The sequence below is a fragment of the Giraffa tippelskirchi genome, chromosome 1 (assembly GCF_054371585.1).
Source record: "Giraffa tippelskirchi isolate mGirTip1 chromosome 1, T2T-mGirTip1v1.2.pri, whole genome shotgun sequence".
NCBI classification, from domain to species: domain Eukaryota; kingdom Metazoa; phylum Chordata; class Mammalia; order Artiodactyla; family Giraffidae; genus Giraffa; species Giraffa tippelskirchi.
Genome location: NC_137275.1, coordinates 1,158,072 through 1,179,990, shown reverse-complemented (window position 1 = coordinate 1,179,990; position 21,919 = coordinate 1,158,072). Strand labels below are relative to the sequence as shown.

The window sequence follows — 21,919 nt, the reverse complement described above, 5'->3', positions numbered from 1 at the left end:
GTATATTGTCACCCTGCTTATTTAACTTATATGCAGAGTACATCATGCGAAATGCTGGGCTGGAGGAAGCACAAGCTGGAATCAGGATTGCCGGAAGAAATATCAATAACCTCAGATCTGCAGATGACACCACCCTTATGGCAGAAAGTGAAGAAGAGCTAAAGAGCCTCTTGATGAAAGTGAAAGAGGAGAGTGAAAAAGTTGGCTTAAAGCTCAACATTCAGAAAACTAAGATCATGGCATCCAGTCCCATCACTTCATGGCAAATAGATGGGGAAACAGTGGAAACAGTGAGAGACTTCATTTTCTGGGCTTCAAAATCACTGGGGACAGTGACTGCAGCCATGAAATTAAAGACGCTTACTCCTTGGAAGGAAAACTATGACCAACCTAGACAGCATATTAAAAAGCAGAGACATTACTTTGTCAACAAAGGTCCATCTAGTCAAAGCTATGTATGGTTTTTCCAGTGGTCATGTATGGATGTGAGAGTTGGACTATAGAGAAAGCTGAGCACCAAAGAATTGATGCTTCTGAACTGTGGTGCTGGAGAAGACTCTTGAGAGTCCCTTGGACTGCAAGGAGATCAAACCAGTTAATCCTGAAGGAAATCAACCCTGAATATTTATTGGCAGGACTGATGCTGAACCTGAAACTCCTATACTTTGGCCACTTGATGTGAAGAACTGACTCACTGGAAAAGACCCTGATGCTGGGAAAGACTGAAGGCAGGAGGAGAAGGGGACGACAGAGGATGAGATGGTTGGATGGCATCACCGACTCGATGGACATAAGCGTTAGTAAACTCTGGGAGTTGGTGATGGACAGGGAGGCCTGGCATACTGCAGCCCATGGGGTCGCAGAGTCGGACACGACTGAGCGACTGAACTGAACCACTGCACCACCAGGGAACTCCCTGACTGTGCTTATATGAGGTCCTGAGACTCATCAACTCATAGAGACAGAAAGTCCTGACAGAAAGGTAGTTACAAGGGGATGGAGAGGAGAGAGTGAAGAGCTGGTATTCAACTGGGAAACAGTTTCCGTCTCACAAGATGAAAAAGTTCTGGAGCAGGTGGTAGTAATGTCTGCACAATAATGCGAATGTACTTAATACCACTGAAGTGTGCATGTAAAGATGGTTAAGATGGCAATTTTTTGCACACATACGCACATGAAGAACATTCTGCCCTCAGGGAGTTTACATTCCCGTGGAGTTCCAGGAGAAACTAGGAAGAGTGGCAGAAAGGATAATGATGGAAATTTTTCCAGAGATGAAACAAAACTCAAGTTTTCAGATTAAAAAGGGCACCCAAGGTTCTGAGCAAGATAGAAACAAATCAATACCTAAACACACACTTTTGTGAATATGAAGGACAAAAAGAAAATCCTCACACCTAAGTCCCCATTAAGAATAAGTTAATGGACAGACTTCAGCACGAGGAGAGGAACAGAAACACAGGCTTTGTGCAGCCTCAACTAAGAGGAGCAGATGGCGGAGCCTCTCCAAAGTGCTCAGGGAAGAGAGAATTTCTCCTCTAAATTATTACCAAGCATGAGCCAAAGTGTATATTCAGACATGTGAAAACTAAGGGAGTTTAATATACATATTCCCTTCACAAAAGAAATGCTGAAAGACATACTAGAGCAAAAATACAAACCCAGAAGGAAAAACAGGACTCAAAAAATAAGGGGGGAGGGGTAATTCTAAAACCACTTTTGGATTTAAAAAAAAAATGTGAGGCTTCCTTTCTCACATTTACTTACACTCCTTATAGAAACCCCAACTAAAATGACAGTCAAGAATTTCAGGGACTTCCCTGGTAGTCCAGCGGTTAAGAATCTGCCATGCAATGCAGGGGATGCAGGTTCGATCCCTGGTCAGGCAACTAACACCGAACATGCCGAGGGGCAACTAAGCTCACGCAACACAACCACTGAGTCCACGGGCCTCAGCCAGAGTCTGTGCGTCGTGACAAAGATCTGACGCGGCCAGATAAATACATAAGTATTTTAAAAAAGAGTCACAAACGAAGGGTCGATCCACAAAGACAAAGACAACAGAGGAGTGAGTGAGGATAGCGAACGTGGGGAAGCTGAGGGAAGAGTCACCTCTCCAGGAGTCAAGCTGCTGCTGCTGCAGCTGCAGGAAGGCTGGCGGCTCAGGGCGCCTCTCGTCCACAAAGCCTTTCCCTTTTAAAATATCTAAAAACAAAATGCAACATACAGTCATTGTAAAAAGGAAAGAAAACCCTGGTGCCCTTACAGTGAAAACTGAAAATGTGTCAGTTAAAGCAGAAACTAACAGTTCAGAGTGATGAGTGGTTTCCAAGGGGAGCGAGGGTCGGGTGCGGGGCGTCAAGCATCACCGTGCTGCCGCCTTGTGTAACAAGCTCTGAAGATGCCGTAACCCACTCCACGCACGTCACAGACGCACCACAGCAGGCGCTGGCACGGCATGCGGCTGGGGAGGCCGCACGGAGCAGAGGAGGGGTGTCCAAGATGAAGGGAAAGGCACTGCTCTCCGAAAAAGCGCCCGGATGACACACCCACATTTAGAACCAGCCAGTGTGCACAGGCCCAGTCCCGACATGTGGAAAGAGCACGGTAAACAAAGCACACACCTTATTCTTGTGGCGCTAATATTCCAGAGGGGCAGCCGGGGAAAGGGGGGAGAAGGCCTGGGGGGTGGAAAAGTGGCAGGAGAGCGTCCTCCCCCGGACAGCAGCTCCGCCGGCGGCTCGGGAGGCCTCCGCACCCGCCCTCCCGGAGCTCCCGAGGGCAGCTGCAGCCCGCGGAGCCCACGCTGCGACGCTGAGTCGAGTCCCCAGGGGCAGTCTCAGGGCCGGACAGCAGGCACGCCTCCTCCAGAGCCCAGAGAGGGAGCAAGCTCATCATTCGTCCAGAAGCAGAAGGGACTTAAATGGAAAAGTCAAGCCTGCAAGTACGACTGAAGGGTGCACACACGCTCTCTAACACTCCCTTCCTTTCCAACATTTTGCACAAGTCTCCCTGGAACAGACTGGTCCTGCCTTCGCGGAATGACCGCAGGACCTCCAGTCTCAGGGCAAAGAGCTCCTTGTGGAGCACCGGGATCAGTATGGAGTCTGCTACAGAACAGGGGCTGAGGACACAACAGCTCATCACTCTGCCAGACTTCTCTACTGAGAGGCTTTATTTTACAGAATGTAGAACTGACTCATAGCAAAAGTTTTGCTCCTTCTGCAGACAGTAAGGCCTTTGTAATGGACCTGCCCGTTTTGTTTTCACTTCAGAGACGCCTGGCGCACAGGCCAGCTCAAGGCCAGCCCCGGGCCCAGCCACCTGGGCGCTTTCTCCATGCGGCCCATCCTTAACCTTACGTTGACACACAGGCTGGCAACTTCCCTGGCCCCGGGCCTGCTTGTTCTCTCTTCTCCGTGCAAAGCGGCAAATCTCAGGACCCCTCGCACGCTGCTGGGGATGGAAAACGGAGCGGCTACAGCTGGGGACAATCAAGAAGTCCCTCAACTGCCACGTGAACCAGCAATTCCACTCCTAGGATCTACCCAAGAGAGAGCCAAAAACATACATTCATACAAAAACTTGTACAAGAATTTTCACAAAATTATTTAAAAAAGCAGAAAAAAAAGAACCCAATGTCCTAACAACTGATAAACAGATGAAATAAGAAGTGATCTGGACTCTGCTGGCGTCCAGTGGTTAGGACTCCATGCTTCTCCTGCCGGGGGCCCAGGTTTGATTCCTGGTTGGGGGAACTAAGATTCCACAAGCCTCCTGGCGGGGGAAAAAGTGGACCCAGGCATACAATAGGATATTCAGTCACAAAAATGAAATACTGACACATGCCGTAACACAGACAAACCTCAAGGCTTCAAAAACATCGCTGAGCTAAAGAAGCCAGTCAAAGAAAGCCACATACTACATGAGTATTTCTACAAAATGTCTAGAACAGGCAAATCCAGAGACAGAAAGCAGAATGGTGGCTGGGGACAAGCAGGAAGGGGGAGTGACTGCTCAACAGGTACCCAGCTTCCTACTGGGGCGACAAAAATACTCAGGATTTAGACAGTGGTGGTTGCATTAACACTGACAATGTACTAAAAAACCACCAAAGTATATACTTCAAAATAGTTTAACTGATTAATTTTGTTAATTTTTAAACTGTCAAATCTTTTGTCGAGTAGGAAAGGCATCATCATATTAAGATGCGTCATTCCCATATCTGTAAGGTATTTCCTATTTTCCCTCTAAAATATGCCTTACAAGGCACAGAGCAGGGGCATGTGCCAGCCACACACACTGGGACCCCAAAGTCTGAAGACCGGATCAAAGTCCCAACCAGTGCCCGCGGCCTGGCAGCCAGCGGGAGGAGTGCAGCGCACGCAAAGGACAGGGCCCCGGAGGGGGCGCTCCAGGCGGCAGACTGCAAAGCAGGCCGCTGAGGCCACCTGCCAGGACCTGCTGGTGCGTCCTGACCCATCGGCCCTCCGCGAAGCCCCCACCCAGAGCCCTGCCGTCAGCTCCTGGACCCCATGTCAACAGTGGGCCTGCATCAAGAGCCATCAGGCATCTGGGGAAAATTTAACTTAAGAGAGAAGAATGTAAAAGCAAAAGAAAGCTAGGAATCCAGATGAAGACACAGTACAGGGCAAGAGAGAAGCTGCCAAGCGCACAGCCTTGTTCTCGGCAGGCTCTGGCCACCTGGGACCTGGGCGCCTCCCGGAGGGCAGGTGGCTGGGCACGGCGCGGTGGAGAGACTTTCCACACCATGCTTTTCAACTCTGAAGCATGTGAACATATTATCTAATTAAAGTTTTTCTTTCCATTTTTAAAGGAACATTGTGAAAATGTAATTCCAAAATAATTTAAAAATCTCTGCTCTCTCTGTAAGTGCATTCCACAACCACTAAGGGGACAGAGATACCCAGACACCACGGGTTCCTACAGAACTGTCAGAGGGCAAAGGAGGGATGGAGACAGGAAGGAGAAGGAAGGAGAAGGAAGAGGAGGAAGAGGAGACCTAAGAGGGCAGGAAAACCAAGAGGAAGGGGAGGGCAGCAGCAGCACAGGGCGGAAACAGGGAAACACCTCACGACTCTGCTAACGAGACGTCCACGCGGCCAAGTCCAGAGACAGAAGGCTCTCACAATTCTGAAACTGACCTCAACAGACATTTCCCCACACAAGACACACAGATGGGCAACAGGCACAGGACAAGATGCTCAGCAAGTGCGAAGGACACCATGATGCGCTCCCACCTCACGCCTGTCGGAAGGGCTATCGTCAAAAGAGATCACAAGCGTCGCTGAGGCCACAGAGAAAGGGAACCCTTGCGCACTGCTAGTGGGAATGTAAGCCGGTGCGGCGACCGCGGGCAGAGAAGAGAGATTCCTCAGGAATCTAAACCAGGGCTACTGTGTGCCACAGCAAGCCCACCTTTGAGGACGCACCAGACGGAAACAAGCCCGGACACTGAAGGGGCGTCCGCAGACTCACGTTCTGCAGCATCAATCCCAACATTCCACGTGCAGAGACAAATGCAAAAAGAAAATGGGGTTTAGGGACTTCCCTGGTGGTCCAGTGGCTAAGACTCTATGCTCCCAATGCAGGGGGCCAGGGTCCAATCCCTGGTGGGGAAACTAAGATCCTGCATGTCACACAGAGTGCCCCTCCCCCAAAAAAGTGGCTTATACATATGGTGGAATATTATTCAGCCATAAAAAAGGAAATCTTGCCATTTGCAACATGGATAAACCCAGGGAACATTATATTAAAATGTTGCAAAAATAAATAAATAAATAAAAATAAAATGTTGCATGCTCTCACTTATACGTGAAATCTAAAACGAAAGTCACTCTCGCAGAAGCAGAGTAGAATAGACAGTTGCCAGAGGCAGAGGGGCAGAAGAAATGGAGAGGTGCTGCCAAAGGGACAGATGTTCATTTGTGAGATGAGCAAGTTCTAAAGACACACAGTCCAGGGACTACAGTCAGAACACTGGGCTTCGTACTTGAAACTTGCTGGGAGAGAAAATGTGAAGCATGCTCACCCCCTACACACAAAAGGGAACTAAGGCAGGAGACAGATGTGTTAATTTGATTACAGTGACCACTTCACAATGCATATGGTGGATCAAATCCTTACACTGTACACAATTTTTTCAGTTCTCCTAATTCTTTTTCTCTTCCAGTTTTATTGAGATGCATATAGTCATGCAGTACCATATAAATTTCAGGGCTTCCCAGATGGCATAGTAAAGAATCCACCTGCCAATTCAGGAGACGCAAGAGACTTTGGGAAGATCCCCTGGAGAAGGAAATGGCATCCCACTCCAGAATTCTGGGCCGGAAAATGCCATGGACGGAGGAGCCTAGTGGGCTACAGTCCAGAGGTCACAAAGAGTGGGACGCAACTGAGCACGCAGACGCACTGTATAAGCTGAAGGTGTACGGCACGATGATCCCGACATACACAAGGAAACGATTTCCACAGCAAGTTCAGTGAACATCCATTACCTCACAGACACATGTGATGAGGATTCTGAGGGCCTCCTCTCAACCCCCACATACAGCGTGCAGAGGTGCTGATCATATGCATCAGGCTGCATGTCACACCCCTAGACACTGTACACTGTTAAAACTAAACAATTTTTATTGGTCAATTACACTGTAATAAACCTGGGGAGAAATGTAAATAAGTGGAATCAAGATTTCTAAAAATTAGGAAAGAAATAACTCAAGATACCCAGAATCAAAAAGTTGCAAAGACCCACTGAGCGCTCCACAGGATGAACACAGAAGAGACCGCATGGTTTTGGGTGAAGGCAGGTCACAGGTCAGAATCAGTCACCTTGGTGGCATTAGTTACCTTAAAAAAAGAAAACACCCATGAAAAGCCCCCAAATAACGAAGCAGTATCGTCAGATTTTTTTAGCTATTTTCATTTCTGGCCACATCGCTCAGTTTGTGGGATCTTATTTCCCTGACCAGGGATTGAACTCATACCCTTCGCAGTGAAAGCAAGGCGTCCTAACCACTACACCACCAGGGAATTCCCATCTTCAGTTTTTTGAGAGAAAGTATTTTCGATCTAAATTACATATCTAGCCAAGCTATCAACCAATTTTCAGCACAGAACAGAGCATTTTGGCATGAAAGGTCCCTACAAACGCTGCCTCCCACACTTTCTGAGATAACCCCCCAAAAGACGTACCACCAAAACATGAAGGCAAACCATGGAAGACATGAGACCTAAGGAGCAAGTGGTCTCCTGCAGAAGACGAAGCACCTGTAGCCGCGGCACAGGCCTAGGAAGCCCCATCTGGAGCAGGAAGTCAGACAGTTCCAGTGGACAGGCTCCCCAAGAGAAAAACGTGTGACTGACCATTTCAAAAGGCTTTTTACACAACTCATGGGGAAAACCTGAGGCTGCATTAATAACAGACGCATAGAAAACTAAGCAAATAGAAAAAAAAAAAAAACAGTTTCACTAGGAAAACAGTGTTCAGCTAAACAATATAACAATTAATAAATATTCATTCAAACCAAAAATTGTTGGAATTCCCTGGCAGTCCAGCGATTAGGGATCTGCACTTTTACTGCCAGGTTTAACCCCTGGTCAGAGAACTAAGATCCCACAAGTGTTGTAGTGCAGCCAAAAAACAGAACAAAATTTAAAAAATAAATAAATAAAAATGGTTAATACTGTGGTATATTAGGTGGGAGGGGGGTTATGGGGGGACACATGTGTACCCATGGCTGATTCATGTCAATGTATGGCAAAAAACATCACAATATTGTTAAATAATTAATCTCCAATTAAAATAAATTAATTTTTTAAAATTAAAAAAATAAAACAGTTGAAAAAAAACCTGTGGCATATTAAAGATGGCCAAAAATTCTTTGTCATCTCCCCAACCAAGAGATAAAGTCCATTTCTCCCCACTCTTGCTCCTGGCCCGGGCCTCTGACTGCTCCCCACTGCACACAGCAGAAGCGAGGTCAGGCCAGGGCCGCCTCATCTCTGAAAAGACTGGCTGGACTTCCCTGGTGGTCTAGCGGACAAGACTCTGGGCTTCCACTGCCAGGGCATGGGCTCAATCCTTGGTCGGGGAAACTAAGATCCTGCATGCTGCACAGTCAAAAAATAAATAAATCAAATGTATCTCTCTTTTTTTAAGTGTTTTTTGTAAATAAATAAAAGGTTTATCAGCAGGGGAGTTCCTTGATGCCTAGTGGTTAGGATTCTGCGCTTTCACTGCCGAGGACCAGTTTCAAGGCCAGGTAGAGGACCCGAGATCCCACAAGCTGCGTGGTGCAGCCAAGAAATAAGCAAGAAGCAAAAGGACTGGCAGCTTCGCTTCCTGCAGCAGGAAGCAGGCACCATGCTGTGAGGAGGCCCAAGCAGCCTCAAGGGCGGCCCATGCCGGGAAGAATGGTGGCCCCGGGCCAACGGGCCACCACGGGCACCACGGGCGTGACACAGACCGACAGCACACCGGCAGAAACAGGTGGGCCCTGGTACACAGGTCCACACGGCAAGACTGTAAGCACACACACTGCTGTGCTCTCGGCCACGGAGCTCTGGAACAGCTCATCAGGGAGGAGCAGACAAGCGGACACCACCGCACTGGGGAGCCTGGGGGAGGGGGAGGGGGGGCGGAACGAATGCTGAATCCTCATCTCCTGAAGATGGAACCGAACACATAACATACAAACCTCAAAGTTCTCAACTCCGTAACATTGTAAGTTTTTTTTAATGTACAGATACAAGAAACCGTTGATAGAGCAAAGCAGCTGCCCCCTTGGGGCAGTCACCCAGACTGCCGCATTTTGTCATGACCCTCACAGAAGGAACTGTCTTTAGGGCACCTGGTTCAGTCTGATGGACGAAAAAGTAAACAGGAAATATATACCTAAACATTTGCTTGGTAAGATTACAGTTATCTAAGTTTCCTTCCACTTTTCTGATTCATACAAATTTTTCATAAAATGTATTCTGATTCAGAAATAAGCGTTCTGGCGGCAGCAGCTCTGCTGCAGCACGCGGATCTCCAGCTGTGGGGTGGGGGCTGCTGACCAGGAATGGAGCGCGGCCCACAGCGCAGAGTCCGACCACTGGGAAGTCCCTAATCATCAAATTACCAGCACTACTTAAGCTTACTGTTTGCCTTGATGACTTGTCAAGAAACTGCATCCCCTTGAAAATAAGCTTTCTATAAACTCTAGGCTGGAATTCACAACTGTTTCTGCTACCTCATTCCCGTGCTGGGAACTCACAGAGGGAGGGGAGGGGAGGAGGTGCCAGGCCTTGGGCACCAGCTGAAGACCGAGCGTGGAGGCCTCTGGTCAAGAGTGGAGACCGCGAGAGGCGGCAGTGCAGAGAGCAGCGGCAGACAGGAACGGCAGCAGGCCGGGCCCTGCCCCAGCCCCCGGGGTGCACCCTTAACTGGCGTCCTCCAGAGGGGCGGCCCTGTGAAGACCCAGAGGTCACCAGCTAACCGCGGACGGGCGCCTCCCAGAGGAAGGGGAGCTGGGCCCCGTGAGCGAGCGGCTCGGACCCTCACCGACAGGCCTGCCGCCTCCGCGCTCCCGAGAGGGGCCGAGACCGCCCGGGGTGGGGGGGGCGAGACGCACACGGGCTCAGCCTCGGCGCTGCGCAAACAGAACACCAGTCGCTTCTTCAAAGAAGTTATAAGAAACTGAATTTTAAGAAATACTTTTTTATACAGATTTCGGAACTCAACAGAAAAGAATCCATAAACTGTCCACATGAGGCCTAATCCCAAGGGGTGTTCGCAATCAGGGACAATTTCCGATGCAGAACAAAGGGGGGAGCCCTCAGGGGTGCGCCCTTGGGGTCTCCCTGAGCTCCCCCACAGGCGCTGCTCCCCCCAGGTCCCTGCTGTAATACCTGAGGAAGAGCAAAGAGCCTGAAGCCGGCCACTGCTCCCTCCCCAGGACCCCAGATGCAGAGCAGTTGCGGATCTTGGCACCCCACGCTGGGCAGGGCCCAGGCTCCAGGTCACACAGACGGGACCCCTGCGGGCCCGGAGCAAGCTGCCCAACACAGATGTGCCAGGGTCCTCAGTGCCCACCAAGGGCTCGTCCAGGCGGCGCTGTCCTGGGGGCACCGTGGGGAGCAGGGGCGAGGGCTGCCAGCAAGGAGCCTCCACTCGCGGGGAGGGCAAGTGGGGGACAGCAAGCCGGGCGTCAAGACAGAAAGGGCTCAGTGACAATAACATGGGTGCCCCGGAGAAACCGACCTGGGAGTGAAGGCATCAATGAAAGTTTTAAAAGTTCCTCTTTAGCCTTGTCCTTGTTTCTGAACCTCGAAACTCAAGTAAATAAATCTTACAAAAATATATATTGTTTGGACAATGAATGGGCTTCTGTCTGGCTTTGTCAGATAGAAACTCAGGGGTCGCTGACACCCTCCCCACAACCCACGGGCCTCGCGGCTTGACTGCAGGCTGTTCCCGCTGACTCTTCTGCAGGACCCGCGCCCCCCAGCAGAACCACACCAGCCCCAGTGCTGGGCCTTCAGTGACCTCCAGGCACAGTTCTCAGCGTGGTGGGCCTGGGCACCCCGTGAAGGCAGCCACCTGCCCCAGAGCTCAGGCCTCAGGAGGCAGAAAGTGGGCCCCAGCACGTGCTTCTAAGACGGTCCCGGGTGACCCACGCGGCCAGTCTGGGGCCTAGGCCTTGAGAACCACTGGACTAGGTTACCGGGCAGCAACCTGGCTCAACCCAGAGGCTTCCTTCTTGCTCGGAGCCTGTATCAGTACGCTGCCACCAGAAGGGACAAGGGAACGTGACAAAGCACACGGCTCTCAGGGCTCCAGTCAAAGGTGACGCGTCCCTTTTCATTGTCCAAAGCAAACCACGTGGCCACACCCAATTTCAAGGGGGGCAGGCTGCTTGGTCCTACGGGGCACCCACAGAGAGACAGCTGGGGAGACTAAACCCGACAGCCAGCGAGCACAGGCCGCCTCCCACGGCCTCGCCCCTAATCCTCCCACCACCAGCTCACAGCGGACCCCAAAGCAAACAGACTCGCGTCTCCCACCCACACACGCCCGCCTGAACCCGCGAGGCCTCACGCTCCTCTGCAGATGAAAATCCTCAGTGCAGCCTCGAGCACGGCCCCCGCCCCCGCAGCCTGCTCGGCACTCAGCGCCCTCCCCTCTGACCTTCGGTCCACTCCTGCCACGGGCTCTCCGCTGGCCGCGCCCTCATCTAGAACCCTCACCACCCGACACCGAGCCCTCTTCTGCTCTCAGTAGCGGCCTCAGTCCCCCGGGCAGGCCTTACGCCCCTGTGGATGTACAGATGGACCGAGTACAGCAGAGCCTGCACCAAGGCTCCTTTCCGACGCTCCCCCTCTGTCACGGAGAACCCCGACTGCAGTGGGCCACCGTCGCCCAGGCCAGCCCTGCCCAGCCGCACCCTCGCCACACAGCTGGGAAGCAAAGCCCAGATGGTGGGTCACTTCTTGGATCAGTTCTGTATGCAGCTCTACAAGACACAAGTTCTTCTCTTAAACAAAACCACTGTGACAGCTGAAAAGAAATGCCGTAATGAGAAACCGAGTCAGCGTCCCACTCCCACCAGTGGAACGAGCACCGTCACAGACACACAAGCTGTGTTCACGCTCATCTCCAAACCGGCCTGCCTGGGATGCACACAGCCCTGCGGCGAGCAGCCGGCCGGGGTGCCTCCGGGAGCCGGCACTGCCCACACTCCCGTCTTCTCCGGGGGAAGAGACCTGTCACCGGTCCTGCAGGGTCCCACGTCCTCAGTCAGCCGATGGCGACCCTGCAGTGCACTCACTGTGTCCCTTTCCCCAGCCCGCATCTCCCGGTAAGTGCTTGTGGGACGAAAGGCCTGATCAGTTTTCAGGTTCGGTTATTCAGCAAGACTATTTCACAGATTTTTCAAAGATGTAATCTTCTGTTCACCATCTCTCCCGTTTCAGCCCCCTCACAGGTCTGTCAAGTCCAGGGGACCAAGAACACGAGTTCTGGCTCATCACTGGAACACAGCTAATTTCTTAATTCTCCATGAATGAAGGAATGTCACCAGAAGTACATGGCCATACTAACTAACGAAATATAATGGCCCATCCTCCTATTCGTGTCTAGACGGTCTGATGTTCAAATGTCCCCTGAGAGGCAGAACAATGAGTTCCCAGAGCACAGAAGCAGAGATCAGGCCCTGTAGGAGTCCCGACACTTACAGCCTTGTGACTCTGGGTCAGTACTGAACATCTCTGGGATTCAGCTTCCTGCTGTGAGGATTCAATGAGAGGAGGGAAAGAAGATTTGCTGTTCCAAGTCACGGGGGGAGCCGCTCTGCACAGATGGCACCGACTTCCAATCTTTGGGGGGATGCAAAGGGAGGCTCTTATTTCTTCTTTTCTTTTTCTGCTGTGCGCCTTGGGGGGTCTTGGTTCCCCAGTGAAAGACTGGACCCAGGCCCTCAGCAGGGCAACCGGGCGTCCTAACCACCGAACCACCAGGGTATTTCCAGGAAGCTCTTATTTCTAACATATACTTTAATTGTAAAAACCGAGGAATTCAATTTTTATTAAATAAAAATCTTTGGGGGACTTCCCTGGGGGTCCAGTGGCTACAACTCCGCACTCCCAATGCACAGGGCCTGCGTTTGATCCCTAGTCAGGGAACTAGATTCCACATGCCACAACTGAAAAAAAAAAAAAATTCCCCCTGGAACAACTAAGATCCAGCACATCCAAATAAATAAATAAATAAATACATACATACATATACACATACATCTCTTTGGGAAAATAGAAGACTCAAAAGTACGAATATCTCCACGAGTTAACTCTTAGTTAACGCTGGGTGCTGCTTGAAGCCCAGAAGACAAGTCAGAGGGCCCTCACCCTGAAAAACTCAGAACCTGGAGAAGTGAAGGGTGACAGCCCAAGCCATGTGCTTCCAGGATAGGGCCTGGCGCTCAGAGGAATAACCAAGCAGGGAGCACCCCAAGTGCCATGGGTACAGGGCTGGCAGCACTGGCAGGGAAAGGTGGCAGAAGGAGACACGGGACGCGCACGCAGCGTGCAACAGGGCGCAGCTCATCCTGGGGGGCAGCGGTGTGGCAATGAGACCTCAGAGCGGCTGCAAGGGGCCAGCCAGTGAAGACCCCGGAAAACACAGGGCCCACGCCACGCTCAAGACCCAGGGCTTCCTCTTCTATGAACAGGAAGGCATGAGGGACACATCTCAGCCAGCAGGTGAGATCAGAGTTTCTCTTTGAAGGAACCGAGGTAAATCAGAAATGAGGCCCACTTTCCGTTTTACTAGCTTGCAGTGAGATAAAAATGGTGCCCTCTCAAATCTTTCAAAACACGAATACTGGGGTTGCTCGGCCATGGCCACCCCCCGCTTACTCTCAGCCCCATGCGCTGCCCCAGCCCATCAGGGCCACGCCAGCCCTCTCTCCTGCATCGGTCCACCCTTCCTGGCCACTCCTGTGTCTGGGGAAGGCCACTGTCCTCAGCACTGGCTTACCAGCCTCCCCTCTGGCCTCTCTCACCTGCCCTGGGCCTCCACTTTTGCCACCTCACACCAGGGCAAGCACACTCACACCACTGCCCTCGACCCACACCACTTTTCACACGCGGGCCACTCACAAGGGGCTGAGAGTCTTCATACAGTCACTTTAGGACTGACATTCACTCAGGTACTGTTCTAGGCACTGGGAGCCTGACAGTAGTTAAAGCCAAAAGGAGAAAAATCTCCACTGTTATAGACCTCTTGATGCAGTCGGGCACACAGACAGATACGGAAAACACCCGGAATGTCAGAGGATACAAGCTAGGCAAAAGAAGCGGAGGCAGACGGGTAGGGCCAGACAGCAAAAGGATATCATAAATCAGGGGTCAAGGGTGGTGCCTGAGAAGGGAAGTTTAAGCAAAGACTTAAAGGCATGTAAAGAGCCAGCCAGGCAGGTATCCAAGTAGAAGGAACTGTGGATGCAGGGGCCGGGGGCCAAGCATGGCTGGAGTGCTTGAGACAGGACAGAGGCCAGTGTGGCTGGGACAGAGGGAGGGCAGACCGGGCGGAGCCAGCCAAGCACCAAGCGCTCCAGACCCACTCACGAGGGCTCCCAAGGGAGGCAGGGAGTCTGGGGTCACTTTCTAGGAGCGAGGGGCACGATGAGAGCTGAATGAGAAGGAGGCATAGGAACGCCAGCTGTGCCCACACAGGCACTGCAGTGAGTCTGTGGGGAGGAGGATGCACAGGAACGCCAGCTGTGCCCACACAGGCTCTGCAGTGAGTCTGTGGGGAGGAGGATGCACAGGAACGCCAGCTGTGCCCACACAGGCTCTGCAGTGAGTCTGTGGGGAGGAGGATGCACAGGAACGCCAGCTGTGCCCACACAGGCTCTGCAGTGAGTCTGGGGGGGGGGGTCACGGGGCGAAACTGACCCAGCAAAGGAAAAGCTCAGCCACGACAGAGGGCTGGAGAGACCAGGTGAGATCAAAAGGAGAAGTGCAGTGAGGGAAGCCCACTGCCACCCAGGGATTAGGACTGCAAGCTGACACTGCTAAGGACCCGGGTTCAATTCCCAGCTGGGGAACTGAGGTCCCACAAGTTGCAGAGCACAGCAAAAAAAAAAAAAAAAAGTGCAATGACAGGCGGAAAGAGCAGTGAGAGACTGGTCTTGAACCCCGAAGGGCCCCGAGATCCCTGAAAAGTGGGCTCTCACAGGGCCACACGCACATTTTAGAAAGACAGGCAGAGTGTGGAGAGCCGACTGATGGGAGGAAAGCTGGAGTCAGAAACACCCTTCCTGACCTGTCAGCCTCTGTAACACAACAGCAAATACAAGTGAAAAATTAATTAAAATGTGAAACACTGCTGATAGAAACATACCCTTAACTGCATAACAAACTAACTTAATTCATACCATTGATTCTTTCTGTGACAACCCAGTTAACTTAAAAATTGAGCTCCCAACTCCTTCCAGGAAGACAAAACATTCTTCTCTCCACACCCAACAGGGAAGTTTCACCACTAGGGCTGTTGGGTAGCAGGCTGGCACTCAGCTCAACCACCACTTGGCAGTTTCCATTCTTGTGTATCTTGTTGAAACTATTAAGTATTACAGACATTAAGGCGCTCTGAAAAATTTATCTTTGGCCCTTTGCTTTCTGGAAGACAGACTCAAGAACAATACTAATTTGAGATATCTTGAATTTTTTAACTGGCAAAGCAAATCTCATCAAATCAATCAGCTCCTTCAAAAGCTATACTGTAACCAACATACAAGTGCAAAATGCTGACCAATCCTGGGGTCACTCATTTGAGTCTTTTTCTCACCAAAGTGCTTACCCTAAATAACAAAATAATAATTCCTAAAAACAAAATTAACAAATCACATAAGGACAGTTTGCAAAGTATAAACATAATCCTCTGGAACTTTCATGTCACCTGCTTCTGTGTATTTTATATTTTTACTTTGCCCAGGGACAGGGAGAGAGGTATGGTAGAAACGTCACTGCTTGATTCATCCTAGTGGTACACATAGGTCTGTTCTGTTACTTGTTGTACTTATATGCTTGCAATATTTCATAGCTAATTTTTATTTAACATTTGAGTTAGCTACAAAGACAAAAGGAAAAGAAAGGAAACAGCCCTTCCTGGCAAACAGTGTCCTGGCTCCCGATTAAAGTAGGGAGACTTCAGGCCAGCCCCTTATTTTCCATACTCAGTTTCTTCCAGAAGGTCCCTTTCTGCTTCACCATGACTTACAAAAAAGAGAAGCAAACAGGCCACATGCTGGCATTAAAATGGGTTGTTTGTCCCAAGTCATCAGCCCATTTACTCAGCACTCACTGAGTGCCTGCCATGGGAAGGCATGAGCAGAGGCCAGTTCACCCAAGACTGTAAGAATCCTACCTCCAAGAGCTCATCCAACAGGGAAAAAGGTCACGTAAAGCCACTAAAGGGCTGGGTCCTCTGTGCTCAAAATGGGAGGCCAGGGCTTCCCAGTGGTTAGGAACCTACCTGCCAGTGCAGGGGATACAGGTCTGATCCTGGTCCGGGAAGACCCACATGCCTCGGAGCAATTACGTGACAAACTACTAAAGCCTGAGCACGTAGAGCCAGTACTCTGCAACAAGAGTAGCCCCTGCTCGCCACAGCCAGAGAATGCCTGCGCAAAAGCAAGGAGGAGACAGCACAGCCAAACGTAAAAGTAACACTTAAATAAATAAGTAAAAAAGTTTAAAGGAAAGACAAGCAGTGGTCCATACACAACAGTCCATGCAGAGGCCTCGACAGGACAGGGCACCGCATGTTTGAGGAACAAGGACCCATCTACTGCAGCCAGGCAAGGACAAGAGTGACGCTTCGAAGGCTAAGAGGCTTTTCTGAAACTGCACAGCTTCTACAGCCAAGCGTCACATCCAAACAAGAGACAAAAATCAACCAACCAAAACCATACACCAGAATATGTCAGTGAAAAGCTTAATAACTTCAACTCCCACTGATTAAATGTTTACTTAGAATTCAACTGTTTACTGAGAAAGGTTATTTGTCTAGACTAAAAATGGCAGGCGAAAATAAATTTGGAACTTTAGCATCACCTTAGCACACTCTTTTGTGTGTGCTCAGGGACAACCCCAATCTCACATAGCAACATTTTATCAATGTTTTCTATCCCCTCACCTGCACTTCTTAGTAAATATACCTTCACCTACTTTTACCTGTTTTACACGGAAGCGTCAAGCCATAAAAAAGGAAGTAACTAGTTAGTTTACATTCTGCCATATGAGTAAGCCTTTTAAAACTGGACTGCTTGTAGGGGCTTCCCTGGTGGGAAGAATCAGTGGTACAGAATCTGCCTGCCAAAGCAGGAGACACAGGTTCCATCCCTCGTCTGGGAAGATCCACATGCTGCACAGCAACTAGGCCCATGCGCCACAACGAGGGAGCCCTTGTTCCCTAGGACCTGCACTCCACAAGCAAAGCCACTTCAAGAAGAAGCCCACGCACCGCAACTAGAGAAGGGCCTGTGCAGCAACAAGGACCCAGCATACCCAAAAGTAAACAATTTTTTTTTTTTAACTGGACTACTTGTAGAGGTCATTTGAATAAGTGGCAGGCTTGACCCACTCTTCCCTAAGTCATAAGATCTCTAATTCCTAACATGTAAGTCTCACAATTCTGACTTATTTCTCATTTGATTCCTCACATTTAAGCAGGTACTATTTTAACAGCGCTGTTTAAATCGGCTAAATAAAAACCATGAACCTAGGAGTCACACATGGTAGCCTGTTTAACTTAATGTTTTTTCCTGTTGTGTCTCCATAAATTTCAAATTATGTTAGTTTAGACGTAACATATATCATAAATGTGCACACAGAATAATAAACTGCCCATCATTTGGGGGGGGGGGGCAGTGCCACACAGCATGTGGGATCTTAGCTCTCTGACCAGGGATCAAACCCACGGCCCTGCACTGGAAGCGAAGAGTCTTAACCACTGGACCACCAGGGAGTCTCAAGCCCATCACTTTTTGAAATTCAGAAATTTATTTTTCTTATACTTTTAAGTTGGAATGTTCACCACTGGAATCCCAGCCCAGCCTGATCTGCAGTAATGCAGTCAGGAGGTGAGGATTTTTGTATTATATAGATCAGAGTTTTTTGTGTTTTTTTTTAAAAAGCTTACAGAAACTCACAAACGTGCAGAAAGTACTCACTTTACCAACCACTGGCCCAAAACTGAAGGCTGCTGAGCGTCTGAGAAAATGGAAGAAAAGAAAAGGAAATGACTCAAAGTAATCGTGCTTAAGGCATGAGTCCTCTTCACTTCCAGGCGGCAGTTTAGATTTGAACTCCGGTCGGTGGTGGGGCGCCGGAGCACGCAGGAGCACACCAGGGAAGGGCTGCGCTGCCACGGCTGGTCTCCTCCGGGCCGCCGGCTGCAGTTGTGCCTTTTCATGTTGCTCTGGTCACACTTACACATGTAATGAGGACATGGAAAACATTGGGGAAAATGAAAGCGCTGCATAAATGAGATGGCTCCTAACTTATCTCCCATCTCGACGAGCTCATCTTAAAATACATAAAATGAGGGTCGGTGTTATCAACGCGCAGTGGCAACGTTAAGTCGTTGGGCGATTAGGGAACACGTATCTCGGCGTTTAAGTCATTTAAAAGTCAAGGCCTTAGAGCGCGGGATTGTCAGTCCTCAAGAACTTCCCTAACCTCGCTCTGAGGTCCCCCGAACCGAGTGGGTCCCCGGTTCTGGGACGCGCGCAGACGCGCCCGGAGCCCTCGTCACCTGCCCAAGCAGCACTAACTTGTCAAGCCTGTGACCGCTCACGTCCCGGCACCGGCGCGGACACCCGGGAGAGCAGACGACGGCGGCACCGGCTCCTGTGCCCTCTGCCCGGGCTCGAGACCCGCGTGTCTTAAATGCCGAGATTTTTTTAAACGGCCCTCTGGCGAGCGGGGCAGAGCCTGCCGGGCGGCCCCGGCCGCTCCGCCGCGCGCGCCCCCGGGGCCCCGGGGGGGAACCACCGTCCGGCCGAGCGCGGGCGGCCGAGGGCCGGCAGCCCCCGGGCGGGGTCCCCGCGCCGCCACCTGCCAGGCCCGGGGCTCCCGGCGCCCGCGCTGACCAACGGCCGGCAACCCGAGTGTCAACCCGGAGCCTCGGCGGACAAAAAAGCGCCTCCCCCCGGCCGCGGCCGCCCCTCCCGCCGCCGCCCGGCCCCGGCCCCGACCCGCGCCTCACAAAGGCCGGCCCGGCCCGCTCGGCGCCGCAGCGAACAAAGGCCGCCGGCCCGCGTCGGGCCGGCACAGGTGCAGCCGCCGGCCGCCGGGCCCAACATGGCCGCGCCCGCCCGGCCCCTCAGCCCCTCAGCCCCTCAGCCCTCCGCCCCTTAGGCCCGCGGCGGTTGGGCCAGCGGCGCCAGTGACCTGTTGTGCGGCGCATCCTCAGGCGGCGGCGGCTCTCCGGCGCGGCGGCTCCGGCGGCGGCGGCGGCGGCCGGGAAGGGAGCCGGGGCCGGGACCGCGCGGGGGAGGGAGGCAGGGCCGAGGGAGGGGAGGGGGCGGCGGCGGCGGCGGCGGGCGCAGCGCGGCCAGGCCGAGGCTCTCCGCGCGCGGCGCCGACCCCGCCCCCGCGCCTCCCGCCCGCCGCCGCCGCCGCCGGGCCGCCGCCGCCTCGCAGAAGCCGCGGGAAAGTGCGCGCCGCTGATTGGCTGCGGCGCCCGCGGGGCTGCGGCCGGGCTTTTCAAATGCGCGCGGGGCGGGGCGGCGGCGGCTGCGGCCCGGCGGGCGGGCGGGGGCCCCGGGGCTGGGGGTCTGGGGTAACGGCCGGCCGCGGGGGGCAGAGGGCGCGGGCCACGGAAGGGGGCGCGGGAACCCGGCGAGCCGTCTCAGCCTGGCGCCGGGCGCGCGCCCCGCTCCCGCTACTCGGCCCGGGCGCGCGCCAGGCGACGGCTCAACCGAAAGCCCGGAGCCCGGAGCCAGAGCCCCTGAGCGCGCGCGCGCGGTGACGTCACGGCCGCGCGCCCAATCGCCGCCGGCGAGGCCGCCCCGCGCGAGCGCGGCCCCGGCGGCCCTCGAGCCGGGACGTGGGCACCCTCCCGACAGCCCCGCGCGCCCCGCGCAGGGGGTCCGCCCGTGCTGGCCGCGGGCCCCGCGCCCCGGCGGCCATTCGCGTCCGTGGCTCGGGGTCCGAGGCCAGCAGGAGCTCTGCGCGGGGGGGGTGGCACCTGGTCCGGTCGTGCCGCCGGGATCCGGGAGGGCGGAGGTCAGGCTCCTGCCAGCCCCGCCGGCGAATCCCAGCCGGAACTCGCAGGGGAGCTTTGCGGAGGGGGCTCCTGGTGCAGAGGTCCTCGCCGTGCCTGCGCTCCTGCAGCCCACATTACAAACTGGGCATAGATGGTCACAAACGACAGGGCGGCCGGCGCGGTGGAGAGGAGGCGGTTGGCTCCTTCTGCAGAATATCTGCAGGGCGAGGATTCAGCCCCTTTCCCCCACCGCCCAGGCCCCTGGCTGGCTGGTCTGGATCTGAGGGCAGTGGGGAAATCCGTGGTCAGAAGCAGGTCTTGTCTCAGGCCCCGAAACTGCTGGGGGCTTATGCCATTCTAGTGAGGCTGGGGCGGGGGAGAAGGGCAGGGCAGGCCCAGGAGTTCCAGCCCATGGTCAGAGGCCAGCTTTGGGAAGATCACGGTGGCTTGCCGTGAGGACATTGGGCTGGTACATAGGGTGGACAGAGTGTGCCAACCGGGGCCCTGTTCAAGGAGGGTCTTCCCATCTAGCCTCAGCTCCAGAGAGCCACCTCATTGCTGGTCTCCCCTGTCCCAGGGGCAGCCACACGCGGTGTTCAGCTGAAAGGGATTACAGGATTTTTCATCCTTCTGTACAAGAGCCATGCGGTGAGGTCCTACTGTGTGCTGCCCCCTTGCAGCGTGCTGGGGAGCCTGAGCCGCCAGAAAAGACACCCCTTCCCCATCTGGCACTGCCAGGACTTACCTCTGGCCACCAGGATTCCCTGGAAGGTGTCTGGCTAGGTGCTGGCCCGTTCACATTTGCACTTTGCCATATCTCTAGGCTGTAGGGAGAAGACTAGTTGCCTCTCTGGCCCTGGAATCCCTCTGGGGCCCAAGCCTGAAAACTGCTTGCCTCGTCAGTAGCTTTAAATCACAGCAGTACAAGACAGATAGCACCACATCTCGTTTGATTTCACAGATTTGGAATTAGGGCTCCTCTTTAAAAAAAAAAAGTTCCATTTAGAATAGTGCGATCAACATGTAAATTTATTCAAAACATGAAAGCGTGTGTTTGGATTTTCTTGAAAGTTATTTGGGGCTAGCTGATCTTTTCCCGCCCAGCGCAGGCCTCCCTGGGCCACCCCTGCTGTCTTGTGGGGGTCCCAAGCCCTTTTCATTGAGTCTGGCCAGCTGGACAGCCCCAGCCCTGCACACTCTGGGGCCTCTGCGGTGAAGAGTGTATTTCCCGTGATTGGGTCTCCATCCGTGCAGAGAAGAAAGAGGCCCTCACAGGACTGACAGGTAGGCTCCCAGTTGGGGAGGCCCAGGGCAGTAAGAGCCCCAAGCCCAGTGGGCACAGAGGGCTGTGGGGCACTCAGGACATCAGCAGCTGGGGCTGAAGCTTGTTTCAGTCTCTTGGAGACTCAGTCACTTCTCCAAATGAAAGCACCGCACTTGGAGAGGAGAGATTACAGGAGACCAAGGGACGGCGAGTCTGCTCCCAATGTGAAGTAGTGACCACACAGGAGAGGGTTTCAGAGGGCAAAGCCAGCCCTGCTCTGACCTTTTGGGGTTCAGCGGTACTCCATCTCAGCCTCCACCTGCTGCCCCCCACCCAGCCTCTCAGACCAAGGCCACGCTGGCAAGGCATTTAGGACCAGAGTACCCCAGACCTGCCTGCTAGCTCTGGGACCAGCCCAGCAGACAAAACAAGGGGTCAAGCGGAGCTGGCCGTCCCCTGGCCACAAGGTCTGCAGCCAGGCCACCTCTGGCTGCCTGCCGTCTGTTACCACCCACCAAAGCACACGGCTCTAGGAGGCCCGACCCGCTCCATGATTTCCATGTGACCCGGGCTGGAGCCCACTCTGCCTCCCTGCTCCCAATGGACCCAGGCCCCGCAGCTCCTGGCCCAGGCCTCCCTGTCAGAGCTGCTACCAGAGGCCAAGCCCAGGCACCTTAGCTAAAGGAGTCCCTGAGCTTCAGTTTGGCCTCCCCATCCCCCACCAGGGCCAGGGTCCCCCAGAGGCCAGGCTCATTGCTGTTTCCATGGGGATGTGTGCACTCTGACCCCAGCCTTTCTCCATCCCTGGTCAAAGAAAGAGGGCTTCCAAGTGGAAACCAGGGGTCTCGAGCTGCCCCTCCTCCCATGCCCCAGGT

General features: G+C 53.3%; 1 protein-coding gene across 34 annotated transcripts in view; it reads right to left on the bottom strand.

Moving 5' to 3' along the window:
* Positions 1-19,169, bottom strand: part of NSD2 (nuclear receptor binding SET domain protein 2) — a 77,090-nt gene extending 57,921 nt beyond the window's left edge. For 6 of the 34 annotated variants that reach the window (XR_014079228.1, XR_014079229.1, XR_014079226.1 and 3 more), the window contains exon 1: positions 18,345-18,543. The gene's annotated coding sequence lies outside the window, so the exon portion shown is untranslated. Of the gene's footprint in view, positions 1-2,112; positions 2,206-2,306; positions 2,385-6,747; positions 6,871-17,741; positions 17,999-18,249; positions 18,544-18,778; positions 18,905-18,963 lie in introns of those variants that run through there. The other 28 variants (XR_014079227.1, XM_081578711.1, XM_081578721.1 and 25 more) reach the window with 14 other exon arrangements.
* Between the last annotated feature and the right edge of the window lie 2,750 nt (positions 19,170-21,919).